The 13,400-nt window shown below is 42.5% G+C and overlaps 1 pseudogene; it reads left to right on the top strand.

Moving 5' to 3' along the window:
• Positions 1–9,281: 9,281 nt before the first annotated feature.
• LOC120021007 lies at positions 9,282–13,180 on the top strand (annotated as a pseudogene).
• Positions 13,181–13,400: the final 220 nt, after the last annotated feature.

The following is a 13,400-nucleotide window of genomic DNA, read 5'->3' as shown; positions in this document are numbered from 1 at the left end:
CCTCCAATAGTGTTCCAGACATTAGATGAGTAGCTCACAGTCACCAGGAGCAGGTTGACATTTGTTGGGATGAAGGATCAGGTAGAACCGGAGCCTAGAAACTGAGAAAAGCTGCAACTATTGTATAGGAACTTTACCAGTGGCATCTTTATAGCCTACTTCAGACAACCACTCACACATCAGAGTTTAGATCCATTTATCAATAAGAAGCACCCACCAATGCTGGGTATAGAAAGGGGAGATGAAAGCAGAAAGTAAAAGCAATGGTGTAAAGATGATTGTGTTGGACTCATCCCAAGCTTGACTTCTCACTTGTAGGAGGCGTGGCCCATCTCCCAAGTGTTGCAGCTCGTTTCCAAGGCACTCTGCCTCAAGACCTATAGAACATGTATGCCACACCTGACGAAAAGCCTGCAAAATATTACATCAGTAGGATTTTTTTACCGTGGTCAAGTGAGCCCACCAGATACAGATTTTTTTTTATACCACATAATTGGCCGAAATGAGTGGCTACTCTGACAATGACAAACTGAGATCAATCTGGTCTTGAATTCAAACAAAAGCACGGGCCAATGAAGCAACAGATTGTGATATATACAGTACCAGTCAAAACTTTGGACACACCTACTCATTCCAGGGTTTTTCTTTATTTGTACTATTTTCTACAATGTAGAATAATAGTGAAGACATCAAAACTATGAAATAACACATGGAATCATGTAGTAACCAAAAAGGTGTTAAACGAATCAAAATATATTTGAGATTATTCAAAAGTAGCCACCCTTTGCCTTGATGACAGCTTTGCACACTCTTGGCATTCTCTCAAGCAGCTTCATTAGGAAGTCACCTGGAATGTATTTAAATTAACAGATGTGCCTTGTTATAAGTTAATTTGTGGAATTTCCATTTAAAAAAAAATGTATTACAAATAAAAAACAGAAATACCTTATTTACATGGCCCTTCATTGGACACTGTGTTAACTAACCTCCAACACTCTACTCAACAAATTGGATGCAGTCTATCACAGTGCCATCCGTTTTGTCACCAAAGCCCCATATACTACCCACCACTGCGACCTGTATGCTCTCGTTGGCTGGCCCTCGCTTCATACTCGTCGCCAAACCCACTGGCTCCAGGTCATCTACAGGTCTCTGCTAGTTAAAGCCCCGCCTTATCTCAGCTCACTGGTCACCATAGCAGCACCCACCCGTAGCACGAGCTCCAGCAGGTATATTTCCCTGGTCACCCCCAAAGCCAATTCTTCCTTTGGCCGCCTCTCCTTCCAGTTCTCTGCTGCCAATGGAACGAACTGCAAAAATCTCTGAAGCTGGAGACTCTTACCTCCCTCACTAGCTTTAAAACTTCTTGTCAATAGGGGGGCGCCATTTCGACTTTGTAAAAAGTCGTTCCCAAATTAAACTGCCTCGTACTCAATTCTTGCTCGTACAATATGCATATTATTATTACTATAGGATAGAAAACACTCTCTAGTTTCTAAAACCGTTTGAATTATATCTGTGAGTAAAACAGAACTCAAGTTGCAGCTAACTTCCTGTCAGGAAGTGAGAAATCTGAAATCGGGCACTCTGTTCCAGGGTCAGTTTATTAATTTGCATGTAATCTATGAGTCGACATGCACTGCATACGATTTCCCCTAGATGTCAGTAAGCAGTGAGAATTGGAATGGTGTTGCTAGGCAGATCTGAGGCCATATAAAGGCTCTTGGAACCGGGGGTGCACTCTTTTCAACGTTCGTCATGGCGCAAGACAGACCTCAGGATGGCATTCTGAAAAGCTCTCGTTATAGGCCTTAGATATATCCGGCTCTGATTTTATTCGATATAGGTGTTAAAAACATCATAATGTAGTTATTTTAAACCGAGTTATATCAGTTTATATCAGTATATTGCGATTTTCGGAATTTTCTTTGTGCTTTCTTTGTGCTGCGTTATGAAGAGTTGGACACGTCTGGGCCACATAGCTAATGTTTGCTGCTAATTCCTAAGTTGAAGACGACAATCTACAACCGAGCAACGATGATTCTGGACAAAGGACAACTTGCACAAGATTCTGATGGAAGCTCATCAAAAAGTAAGAACTATTTATGATGTTAATTCGTTGTTCTGTTGAAAAATGTAAAACTACTATTCCGCCATTAATTTCGGTGCGGTCTCGCTTTAACGCACGCTGTATGTTGTAGTAACGTTAATTTTAAAAATCTAACACAGCGGTTGCATTAAGAACTAATGTATCTTTCATTTGCTGTCCAACCTGTATTTTTTAGTCAAGTTTATGATTAGTTATTGATTAGATTAGGTGCCTCTCCCAAGATTTCTCACGACATTTTGTTGGCAGCTTGGCTACTATTCTCATTGTATAACCACGATTTGTGCCGCTTAATATGCACATTTTCGAACAAACAATCTATGTATTGTGTAATATGATGTTATAGGACTGTCATCTGATGAAGTTTTGAGAAGGTTAGTGAAAAATGTAATATCTTTTGCTGGTTTATTCGCTATCGCTAACGTGCATGAATCAATGCTGCTGTGTGGTTGGCTATTGTAGTAAGCTAATATAATGCTAAATTGTGTTTTCGCTGTAAAACACTTAAAGAATCTGAAATATTGGCTGGATTCACAAGATCTTTGTCTTTCATTTGCTGTACGCTGTGTATTTTTCATAAATGTGTTATGATGAGTATTTAGGTAATTCACGTTGCTCTCTGTAGTTATTCTAGTTGCTTTGGTGAGAGTTGTGATGGTGGCTGCAATGTAAAACTATGATTTATACCTGAAATATGCACATTTTTCGAACAAAACATATGCTATACAATAAATATGTTATCAGACTGTCATCTGATGAAGTTGTTTCTTGGTTAGTGACTATTTATATCTTTATTTGGTCGAATTTGTGATAGCTACCTATGCAGCAAAGAAATGGTGGAAAAAAAAGTTGTGTCTTTTGCTATGGTGGTTAGCTAATAGAAATACATATTGTGTCTTCCCTGTAAAACATTTTAAAAATCAGAAATGATGGCTGGATTCACAAGATGTGTATCTTTCATTTGGTGTCTTGGACTTGTGATTTCATGAACATTTTATTATATGATATCCCTGTGGCTTTAGGCTAGGCTATGCTAGTCAGCTTTTTTGATGGGGGGATCCCGGATCCGGGTTTGTGACTCGTTAGAGGTTTTAAGCACCAGCTGTCAGAGCAGCTCACAGATCACTGCACCTGTACCTAGCTCATCTGTAAATAACCCATCCAATCTACCCCATCCCCATACTGTATTAATTTATTTATTTATCTTGCTCCTTTGCACCACAGTATCTCAACTTACACATTTATCTTCTGCACATCCTACCATTCCAGTGTTTATTTGCCACCATAGCCTATTTATTGCCTTATCTCTCTTATCCTACCTCATTTGCACATGCTGTATATATATTTTTCTACTGTATTGTTGATTGTGTTTGTTTATTCCATGTGTAACTCTGTGTTGTTGTATGTGTCGAACTGCTTTGCTTTATCTTGGCCAGGTCGCAGTTGCAAATGAGAACTTGTTCTCAACTAGCCTACCTGGTTAAATAAAGGTGAAATAAAACAAAAATGTTAAAAAATAAGTATTCAGATAGTTTGCTATGAGACTCGAAATTGAGCTCAGGTGCATCCTGTTTCCACTGATCATCCTTGAGATGTTTCTACAACTTGATTGGAGTCCATCTGTGGTAAAATCAATTGATTGCACATGATTTGGAAAGGCACTTACCTGTCTATATAAGGTCCCACAGTTGACAATGCATGTCAGAGCAAAAACCAAGCCATGAAGTCGAAGGAATTGTCTGTAGAGCTCCGAGACAGGATTGTTGCGAGGCACAGATCTGGGGAACTGTACCAACACATTTCTGCAGCATTGAAGGTCCCCAAGAACACAGTGGCCTCCATCATTCTTAAATGGAAGAAGTTTGGAACAACCAAGACTCTTCCTAGAGCTAGCCTTCCGGCCAAACTGAACAATCGGGGGAGAAAGGCCTTGGTCAGAGAGGTGACAAAGAAACCGATGGTCACTCTGATAGAGCTCTAGAGTTCCTCTGTGGAGATGGGAGAACCTTCCAGAAGGACAACCATCTATGCAGCACTCCACCAATCAGGCCTTTATGGTAGAGTGGCAAGATGGAAGCCACTCCTCAGTAAAAGGCACAAGGCAGCCTCCTTAGAGTTTGCCAAAAGACACCTAAAGACTCAGACCATGAGAAACAAGATTATTTGGTCTGATGAAACCAAGATTGAACTCTTTAGCCTGAATGCCAAGCGTCACGTCTGGAGGAAACCTGGCACCATCCCTACAGTGAAGCATTGTGGTGGCAGCATCATGCTGTGGGAATGTTTTTCAACGGCAGGGACTGGGAGATCAGTCAGGATCGAGGGAAAGATGAATGGAGCAAAGTACAGAGAGATCCTTCATGAAAATCTGCTCCAGAGTGCTCAGAACCTGAGACTGGGGCAAAGGTTCACCTTCCAACAGGACAAGGACCCTAAGCATACAGCCAAGACAACGCAGGAGTGGCTTCGGGACAAGTCTCTGAATGTCCTTGAGTGGCCACAATTTTGTTTGTCACATACACGTGTTTAGCAGATGTTATTGCGGGTGTAACGAAATGCTTATGTTTCTAGCTCCAGCAGAGCAGTAATATCTAACAATTAATATCTAACAATACACACAATCTAAAGGAATGGAATTAAGAATATATAAATAATTGGACGAGTAATGTCAGAGCGGCATAGACTAAGATACAGTAGAATAGGATAGAATACGGTATATACATATGAGATGAGTAATGCAATTATGTAAACATTATTAAAGTGACTAGTGTTCCAATTATTAAAGTGGCCAGTGTTTCAACTCTATCTATAGGGCAGCAGCCTCTAATGTGCTAGTGATGGTTGTTTAACAGTCTGATGGCCTTGAGATAGAAGCTGTTTTTCAGTTTCTCGGTCCCAGCTTTGATGCACCTGTACTGACTTCTCCTTCTGGATGATAGCGGGGTGAACAGGCAGTGGTTCGGGTGGTTGTTGTCCTTGATGATATTTTTGGCTTTCCTGTGACAAGTGCTATAGGTGTCCTGGAGGGCAGGTAGTTTGTCCCTGATGATGCGTTGGGCAGACTGCACTACCCTCTGGAGAGCCCTGCGGTTGCGGGCGGTGCAGTTGCCGTACCAGGCGGTGATACAGCCCGACAGGATTCTCTCAATTGTGCATCTGTAAAAGTTTGTGAGGTTTTAGGTGACAAGCCAAATTTCTTCTGCCTCCTGAAGTTGAAGAGGCTCTGAGGCGCCTTCTTCACCACACTGTCTGTGAGGGTGGGCCATTTCAGTTTGTCAATGTGTACGCTGAGGAACTTGAAGCTTTCCACCTTCTCCACTGCCGTCCTGTTGATGTGGATAGGAGGGTGCTCCCTCTGCTGTGTCCTGAAGTCCACAATCATCTCCTTTGTTTTGTTGACGTTGGGTTAGATGTTGTTTTCCTGGCACCACACTCCCAAGACCCTCACCTCCTCCCTGTAGGCTGTCTTGTCATTGTTGGTAATCAGGCCTACTACTGTTGTGTCATCTGCAAACTTGATGATTGAGTTGGAGGCGTGAGTGGCCACACAGTCATGGGTGAACAGGGAGTACAGGAGAGGGCTGAGGACACATCCTTGTGGGGCCCCAGTGTTGAGTATCAGCAAAGTGGAGATGTTGTTTCCTACCTTCACCATCCGGGGACGGCTCGTCAGGAAGTCCAGGACCCAGTCGCACAGGGCGGGGTTCAGACCCAGGGCCTTGAGCATAATGATGAGCTTGGAGGGTACTATGGTGTTGAATGCTGAGCTGTAGTCAGTGAACAGCATTCTTACATAGGTATCTTGTCCAGATAGGATAGTGCAGTGTGCAGTGTGATGGCGATTGCATCGTCTGTGGATCTGTTGGGGCGGCAAGAAAATTAAAGTGGGTCTAGGTTGTCAGGTAACGTGGCGGTGATATGATCCTTGACTAGTCTATCAAAGCACTTCATGATGACAGAAGTGAGTGCTACGGGCGATGGTCATTTAGTTCAGTTACCTTTGCTTTCTTGGGCACAGGAACAATGGTGGACATCTTGAAGCATGTGGGGACAACTGATTGGGATACGGAGAGATTGACTATGTCCTTAAACACTCCAGACAGCTGGTCTGTGTATGCTCTGAGGACGCGGCTAGAGATGCCGTCTGGGCCGGCAGCCTTGCTAGGGTTAACACGCTTAAATGTCTTACTAACGTCAACCACGGAGAAGGAGAGCCCACAGTCCTTTGTAGTGGGCCGCGGCTGTGGCACTTTGTTAAAAGAAGGTGTTTAGCTTGTCTGGAAGCAAAGAAGGTGTTTAGCTTGTCTGGAAGCAAGAAGTCAGTGTCTGCGACGTGGCTGGATTTCCCTTTGTAGTCTGTGATTGTCTGTAGATCCTGCCACATAAGTCTTGTGTCTGAGCCGTTGAATTGCGACTCCACTTTGTCTTTATATTGACGTTTTGCCTGTTTGATTGCCTTACAGAGGGAATAACTACACTGCCATATTCCCAGTCACCTTGCAATGGCTTGCGCTTTCAGTTTTGCGCGAATGCTGCCATCTGTCCATGGTTTCTGGTTAGGGTACGTTTTAATAGTCACATTGGATATAACATCTCCTATCCACTTCCTGATAAACTCAGTCACCGTATCAGTATATTCGTCTATATTGTTCTCGGAACATATCCCAGTTCGCGTGATCAAAACAAGTGTGGATTCCGATTGGTCAGACCAGCATTGAATAGTCCTTGTACGGGTACTTCCTGTTTGAGTTTCTGCCTATAGGAAGGGAGAAGCAAAATCGAGTCGTAGTCAGATTTGTCTAAGGGAGGGTGGGGAGGCATCCTGTAAGTTGGAGTGGCAGTAGTCGAGTGTAGTCGAGGTAACGTTTTCCTCAAATTTGCTGTGTTAAAATCCCCAGCCACAATAAATACAGCCTCAGGAAATGTGGTTTCCAGTTTGCATAATGTCCAGTGAGATCTTTGATGGCCGTTGTGGTATCGGCTTGAGGGGGAATATACACGGCTGTGACTATAACCAAAGATAATTTTCTTGGGAGGTAATATGGTTGGCATTTGATTGTGAGGTTTTCTAGGTCAGGTGAACAAAAGGACTTGTTATTGTATGGTATCACAATCACACCATGTGTAGTTAATCATGAAACATACACCCCTGGCCTTCTTCTTCCCAGAGAGATATTTATTCCAGTCTGTGCGATGAACTGAGAACCCAACTGGCTGAACGGACTCAGACAGTACATCCCGAGAGAGCCATGTTTCCGTGAAACAGAGTATGTTACAATCCATGATGGCTCTCTGGAAGAAAATCCTCTCCCTGAGCTCATCTACTTTATTTTCCAGAAACTGAACATTAGCGAGTAATATACTTGGAAGCGGTTGGTGGTGTGCCCGCCTCCTGAGTCGGACTAAAAGTCAGCTCTGAGTCTGTCTTTTCTGCCGGTGAAGATTTGAAACAGCCTCTGGGATCAGTTTAATTGCCCTGGGGGATACAAATGGTTCGGGGAAATTCGTATTCCTGGTCGCATTGCTGGTAATGCTGGTGAGTTACCGTCGCTCTGATATCCAAAAGTTCTTCCCGGCTGTATGTAATAACACAAAACATTTTCTGGGCTAATAATGTAAGAAATAACACATAAAAAACAAAATATTGCAAAGTTTACTAAGAGCTTGAAGCATGGCAGCCATATCCGTCGATGCCATTATCATCAGAATTATGAGGGGAAAAAATCCATTTAATCCATTTTAGAATAAGGCTGTTGTCACGGCCGTTAAAAGAAGAGGACCAAGGTGCAGCGTGGTCAGCGTACATATTCCTTTATTTAAGTGAATACGCCGACAACACACTAAACACTACAAAACAAACCGTGAAGCTAAAGACTATGTGCCATAAACAAAGTCAACCTCCCACAAACACAGGTGGGAAAAAGGGCAGCCTAAGTATGGTTCTCAATCAGAGACAACGATAGACAGCTGTCCCTGATTGAGAACCCTACCAGGCCAAAACATAGAACTACAAAACATAGAACATAGAATACCCACCCCAACTCACGCCCTGACCAAACCAAAAAAGAGACATAAAAAGGATCTCTAAGGTCAGGGCGTGACAGCTGTAATGTAACAAATTGTGGAAAAGGTCACAGGGTCTGAATACTTTCCGAATTCACTGTATACAGTATATATTTCCTTTATTATTAATTAATTAATTAATCAAATGTTTTGCTGCCTCTTGGTCCCCCCACAGGCCTGGGCTTAGGAGCTTAAGCCCCTGCATTAAACCGGCACTGGAGCCAACTTTTGCAAAAGGCAGTCAAGCTATCCATGCCTCAGTCCCCTCCTGAATTTAGGTGTGTTTTCTGGTGGGGAAACTGAGTTGTAGCACAGATTAAGAAGATATGCACAAATAGAGATGATAGCTACAAGTAATTCCAAGCAAACAGTTTGAAGCACACTTATTCAATCTTACATGATAAAAATTATATCAAAGCTTTTTTCCTTTTCACACCTTATCAAAAACTTTTATATCACCAGTAGAGTGAGCATAGACTAGAAGCTGCAGTAAACTACATGGGGTGCTGTTTAGCAAATGTTAAATTGTGTTTACATGTGTTTACGGTCATGACATACAAACACACACACACACAGCTTGACAGCAAGATAAGTCAGCTTGATAGGTTTTTCTATGTTTTCTTTGTATTTCATTAAAGAAATAAAGAAAATTTGAAGTAAATGATTGTAAAATAACAACATTTTACTATCTCCACGTTCCTTACATATAAAAAAAAATCTAGTTATTACCATTAAAGTGAATGTTGACGAGCCTTACCTCAAAAATGGCACTGTCAAAATGGCTGGTAGACATTTTGTGAGATGTGTGGGAGAGGTAGATCAATAATCCATTGTCATTACCATGGCACACCATAATATTGCCATATTATGCCAGCTCAAAGAATGGACAAAAGCTTTTCTCTTCCTATTCCAGTGAACTTTGAGGGAACATAATTCAAGTATAAAACAGTTAAAATGCATGGTAAATATTTGTGGCATGTGTGCCACGAGTATATCAATAATCGTGTGTCATTGCCATGCCACACCATAAGATGCCCATGCTATGCCAGTTCAAAGATGGAGAAAAGGCTTTTGGGCATCTTATGGTCGATAAACATTCAAGCCCTTTGTTATGGCAAGCCTAAATAAGTTCAGGGGTAAAAATGTGCCTAACAAGTCACATAATAATTTGCATGGATTCACTCTGTGTGCAATAATAATGTTAAACATGACTTTTGAATGACTACCTCACTTCTGTACCCCGCACATACAATTATCTGTAAGGTGTCTCAGTCGAGCAGGGATTTTCAAACACAGATTCAACCACAAAGACCAGGGAGGTTTTCTAATGCCTTGCAAAAAAAGGGCACCTACTGGTAGATGGGTAAAAATAAAAAAATCTGACGTTGAATATCTCTATGCCTTTGAACGGGTATGGTAGTAGGTGCCAGGCGCACCGGTTTGTGTCAAGAACGGCAACGCAGCTTCCCGTGTGTATCAAGAATGGTCCACCACCCAAAGGACATCGAGCCAACTGGACACAACTGTGGGATGTATTGGAGTCAAACATGGGCCAGCATCACTGTGGAATGCTTTCGAAAACATTGTTGAGTACATGCCACAACAAACTGAGGCTGTTCTGAGGGCAAGGGGGGGGGGGGTGCAATTTTATATTGTTAATTGTTGCAGGGGTGACAGACTTCCAGTATCTTGCGGTGCATTCAGCAAAGGACGGCTCACACACATCCCTCTACGATAAGATCATCTTGCGTAAACCAGAGAATAATGAGTTCTTTGAGCAGCCTGTGCCCCTCTTCCTTCCTCCACCCATCTTCTCTCGCCTGGACAGTGCTGTGGACTATAACTACCGACCTGAAATCCAACACAAGTAAGCAGGGGCATTGGAGCAGTGTTACGCTACACATTTTCACCCTCATCAGCGGTAGTGTGTTCAGCTCAGAAACAAATATGCCAATGGAAGTCAACATGTGTGTCAGCAATTATGCGTAGGAATTCCCAACAACAACAACTTTACAAAATGGTGTGTTCAACAAGAGGAGCAAGACAGGAAGCCCCTTATTTAGTTATAAAGATGCAGGTGCTAATAGATTTGGCCATTGGCCAACCCATAAGGGTTATTAGCTAAACCATTGTGGTCTTGTGTCTTCCGTGCAGAGAAGGCCATTGTCCCCCAACAGTCTCCAGGGATAATCTGATTGGTTTGAGTCGAGCCCGTCGGCCTCATAATGCCATCTTCCTCACTTTTAACGACCAGAACATCCCCACGGAGCAACTGGAGGCTGCCAAGGTCAACTGGAAGAGAGTGTGTGTTCACCCCAGTGACATAAAGGCAGAGGAACAACTGAAGGAGGTTAGTACACTTTGCATTGGGCTTCTGAGGTTATTGTGAAGACTGCAGGAAGTCACACACAGCGGGTGATATTTTAAACTATTTGTATTATTGTTAATCACAGATGTGTTAATTACATATGCATAGGAACATAGCTTTTTTTCAGTTTGAGCCTTTGCTTTTTAATCCTAATGCTATTTCAAGACTGAAACATTTACTTGGGTGTTAGGCAATAGCAGGGTTCCCCGACTGGTGGCCCGTGGGACGAATTTGGCCAGTAGGTGATTTTATTTGGCCAGTAGGGGATTTTATTTGGCCCCCAAAGTTTTCTGAGCTCTCCAGAGTTTCTGACATACAACATTGTAAAAACACCAGCAAATCATCTGTGATTAAAATTTTGGAAATCTGTTCCAAAGTATTCCCACACATAATAGAGAGATGTGATCATATACAAATGTAAACACGATTTGAAATTATTATGTTTTAGTCAAATATTATATTTGGAGTCTACAAATTATTTGTCATTATCTTTCTGCCCTCTGACGAACAGCTCAAGATAAAAATCCGCCGACGGCTGAATTTAGTTGATGATCCCTAGCCTATAGGCCAGTTTGTATTTTATCTCTATGATTTAGAGGAAATTACAATGGATGCTCTCAGACCTTGATGACGTTTTCTGTGGGGGAAAAAATGCATTGAAAATAAAGGGAGCGTTTACCCACCTACTTGTTTTACCACTACATCACTGACGTTACCTGCCCACCTAGCCTATATTCTTTACATCACCATGTACAGAGAATGTTCCTAAGGTATTTGTCTGCACATATGAGAAATGTGTTGCTCAATAAGGTATTTTTCTGATCTCCTGAGATAAATTGGATCTATTTTAAATCATGTAGTTCTCGTTCATGTCTGACTTCTCTCTCATAAAGGCTCTTTAAGAGAAATAAAAATATGTCAAAGAGAAGCAGTTGTTGAGACGTGATATGGAAAATATACACATGGGAAATGTTACTTACATTGCTTTGATATCCCATCTGTGTTGTCTTTTCCCAAACCACACTGTGTGTAGATGTTTGAGAGCCGGCCCATCTGGTCCGGGTACGCGGTCAAGGCCAACCTGGACCTCCACCCTGATAAACTGAAGCTGCTGCTCCCTATCATGGCCTACTATATGGTGAGGAGACCTAGACCAGCCAATGGAAAAAGCAACAGGAAACACACCTCCACAAATAGCATATGTCTGCTATCTAACTGTCACCATGGATACTACAGCCCAAGGTCACATACCTGTATACCATTCATCAGGATGCCAATTGTTTGGCTGTCTGCATATTCTCTGACACCTAACTGATCTATATGGTGAGCAGACCCAGACCAGCAGGGGGTCAATAAAGGGAAATAGGGCATCTCTCTATTTACATGCCATGTCCTATTCAATTCACTTGACTTGAAATTAACCTCTTGAGAGAAGTAGAAGTGGATGGTGGCAAGAGAGAAAGAAGACGCAAACACGAAAATCTATTTGATCAATACACTACATGACCAAAAGTATGTGGACACCTGCTCGTCGAACATCTCATTCCAAAATCATTAGCATTTATATGGAGTTGGTCCCCCCCTTTGCTGCTATAACAGCCTCCACTCATCTGGGAAGGCTTTCCACTAGATGTTTGAACATTGCTGTGGGGACTTGCTTCCATTCAGCCACAATAGCAGTAGTGAGGTTGGGCACTGATGCTTGGGTCGACATCAAGATTGAGTCAACGGAACAACCCATTGTTCTTATATGCTATTCAAATTCCATCGAAAACCTCTCCTGGAGGAGCCTCTAGGTGAGATTTGACTATGACACCAGAGACCCAGAATACCAGGTGCTGGACTTCAAGATCCGCTGCAGCACTAAGCACAGTGAGGAGTGGGGGCAGGGTGGATGTTTGGTTCAAATTTATCTGGAGGGACATTATACAATCTAATCTCACAGCTTTGTTAGTCCAGTCATCATGCTTTGTTTCATGAGCATGTTTCCCCCTCTGTGAATGTCTTCAGGATATACTATAAATGACATGCCAGTGAAGGCCAAGAGGAGCACTTTCAACTATACCCTGCCAATCACACTTAACAAAGCAGGTGAGCAACTGGGCATATGTCTGGGGTGTTTGTGTGACTGGGGCTGTGTGTGTGTGTGTGTGTGTGTGTGTGTGTGTGTGTGTGTGTGTGTGTGTGTGTGTGTGTGTGTGTGTGTGTGTGTGTGTGTGTGTGTGTGTGTGTGTGTGTGTGTGTGTGTGTGTGTGTGTGTGTGTGTGTGTGTGTGTGTGTGTGTTTGTGTGTTTGTGTATTAGTGAGGATTGTCTCACTAATGTCCCTCTTTGTTGTTCAGTGCCCCAGGCTGCTAATGTGACAGATTTACCCCCTGAGGGCCCTGCTGGTGGACGTAGTGCAAATATAACCAGGTGCCAGCTCAAGGTAAGAGACTAAAGACTTCCCCACAACTTTTTCACATTCTACATGATACACTGTACTTACAAAAATAATGTCACAGTAATAAGACATCATATGCTAACCCCCCTCTACCATGTCTCTTGTTTGTCCAGGAGTCCTCATATATATTCCGAGATGGGACCCTGCCTCCCCACAGGCAGATGTTCTACCAGCTCTGTGATCTGGACATGGAGAGGTAAGATCCAACATGGTATACGGGTGATTCCAGACGAGATTGGCCCAAAAATATTTATAATGTTTTGGATCTTCCTGAAATAAAATCCGTAGAAAGGTCCTTTGTGGGATGTATGTTTGGCGTACCTATTGAAATCTGTATCCAAAATAACTATTGAGAAATAACTAATTCAAATTGGGACATTTTTTACATTTTGGATTTACCTAGGTCTTCTTTAAGACACT

Source organism: Salvelinus namaycush, chromosome 26 (genome assembly GCF_016432855.1).
Source record: "Salvelinus namaycush isolate Seneca chromosome 26, SaNama_1.0, whole genome shotgun sequence".
In the NCBI taxonomy this organism is placed as follows: domain Eukaryota; kingdom Metazoa; phylum Chordata; class Actinopteri; order Salmoniformes; family Salmonidae; genus Salvelinus; species Salvelinus namaycush.
This window is presented reverse-complemented; position numbering and strand designations above follow the sequence as displayed.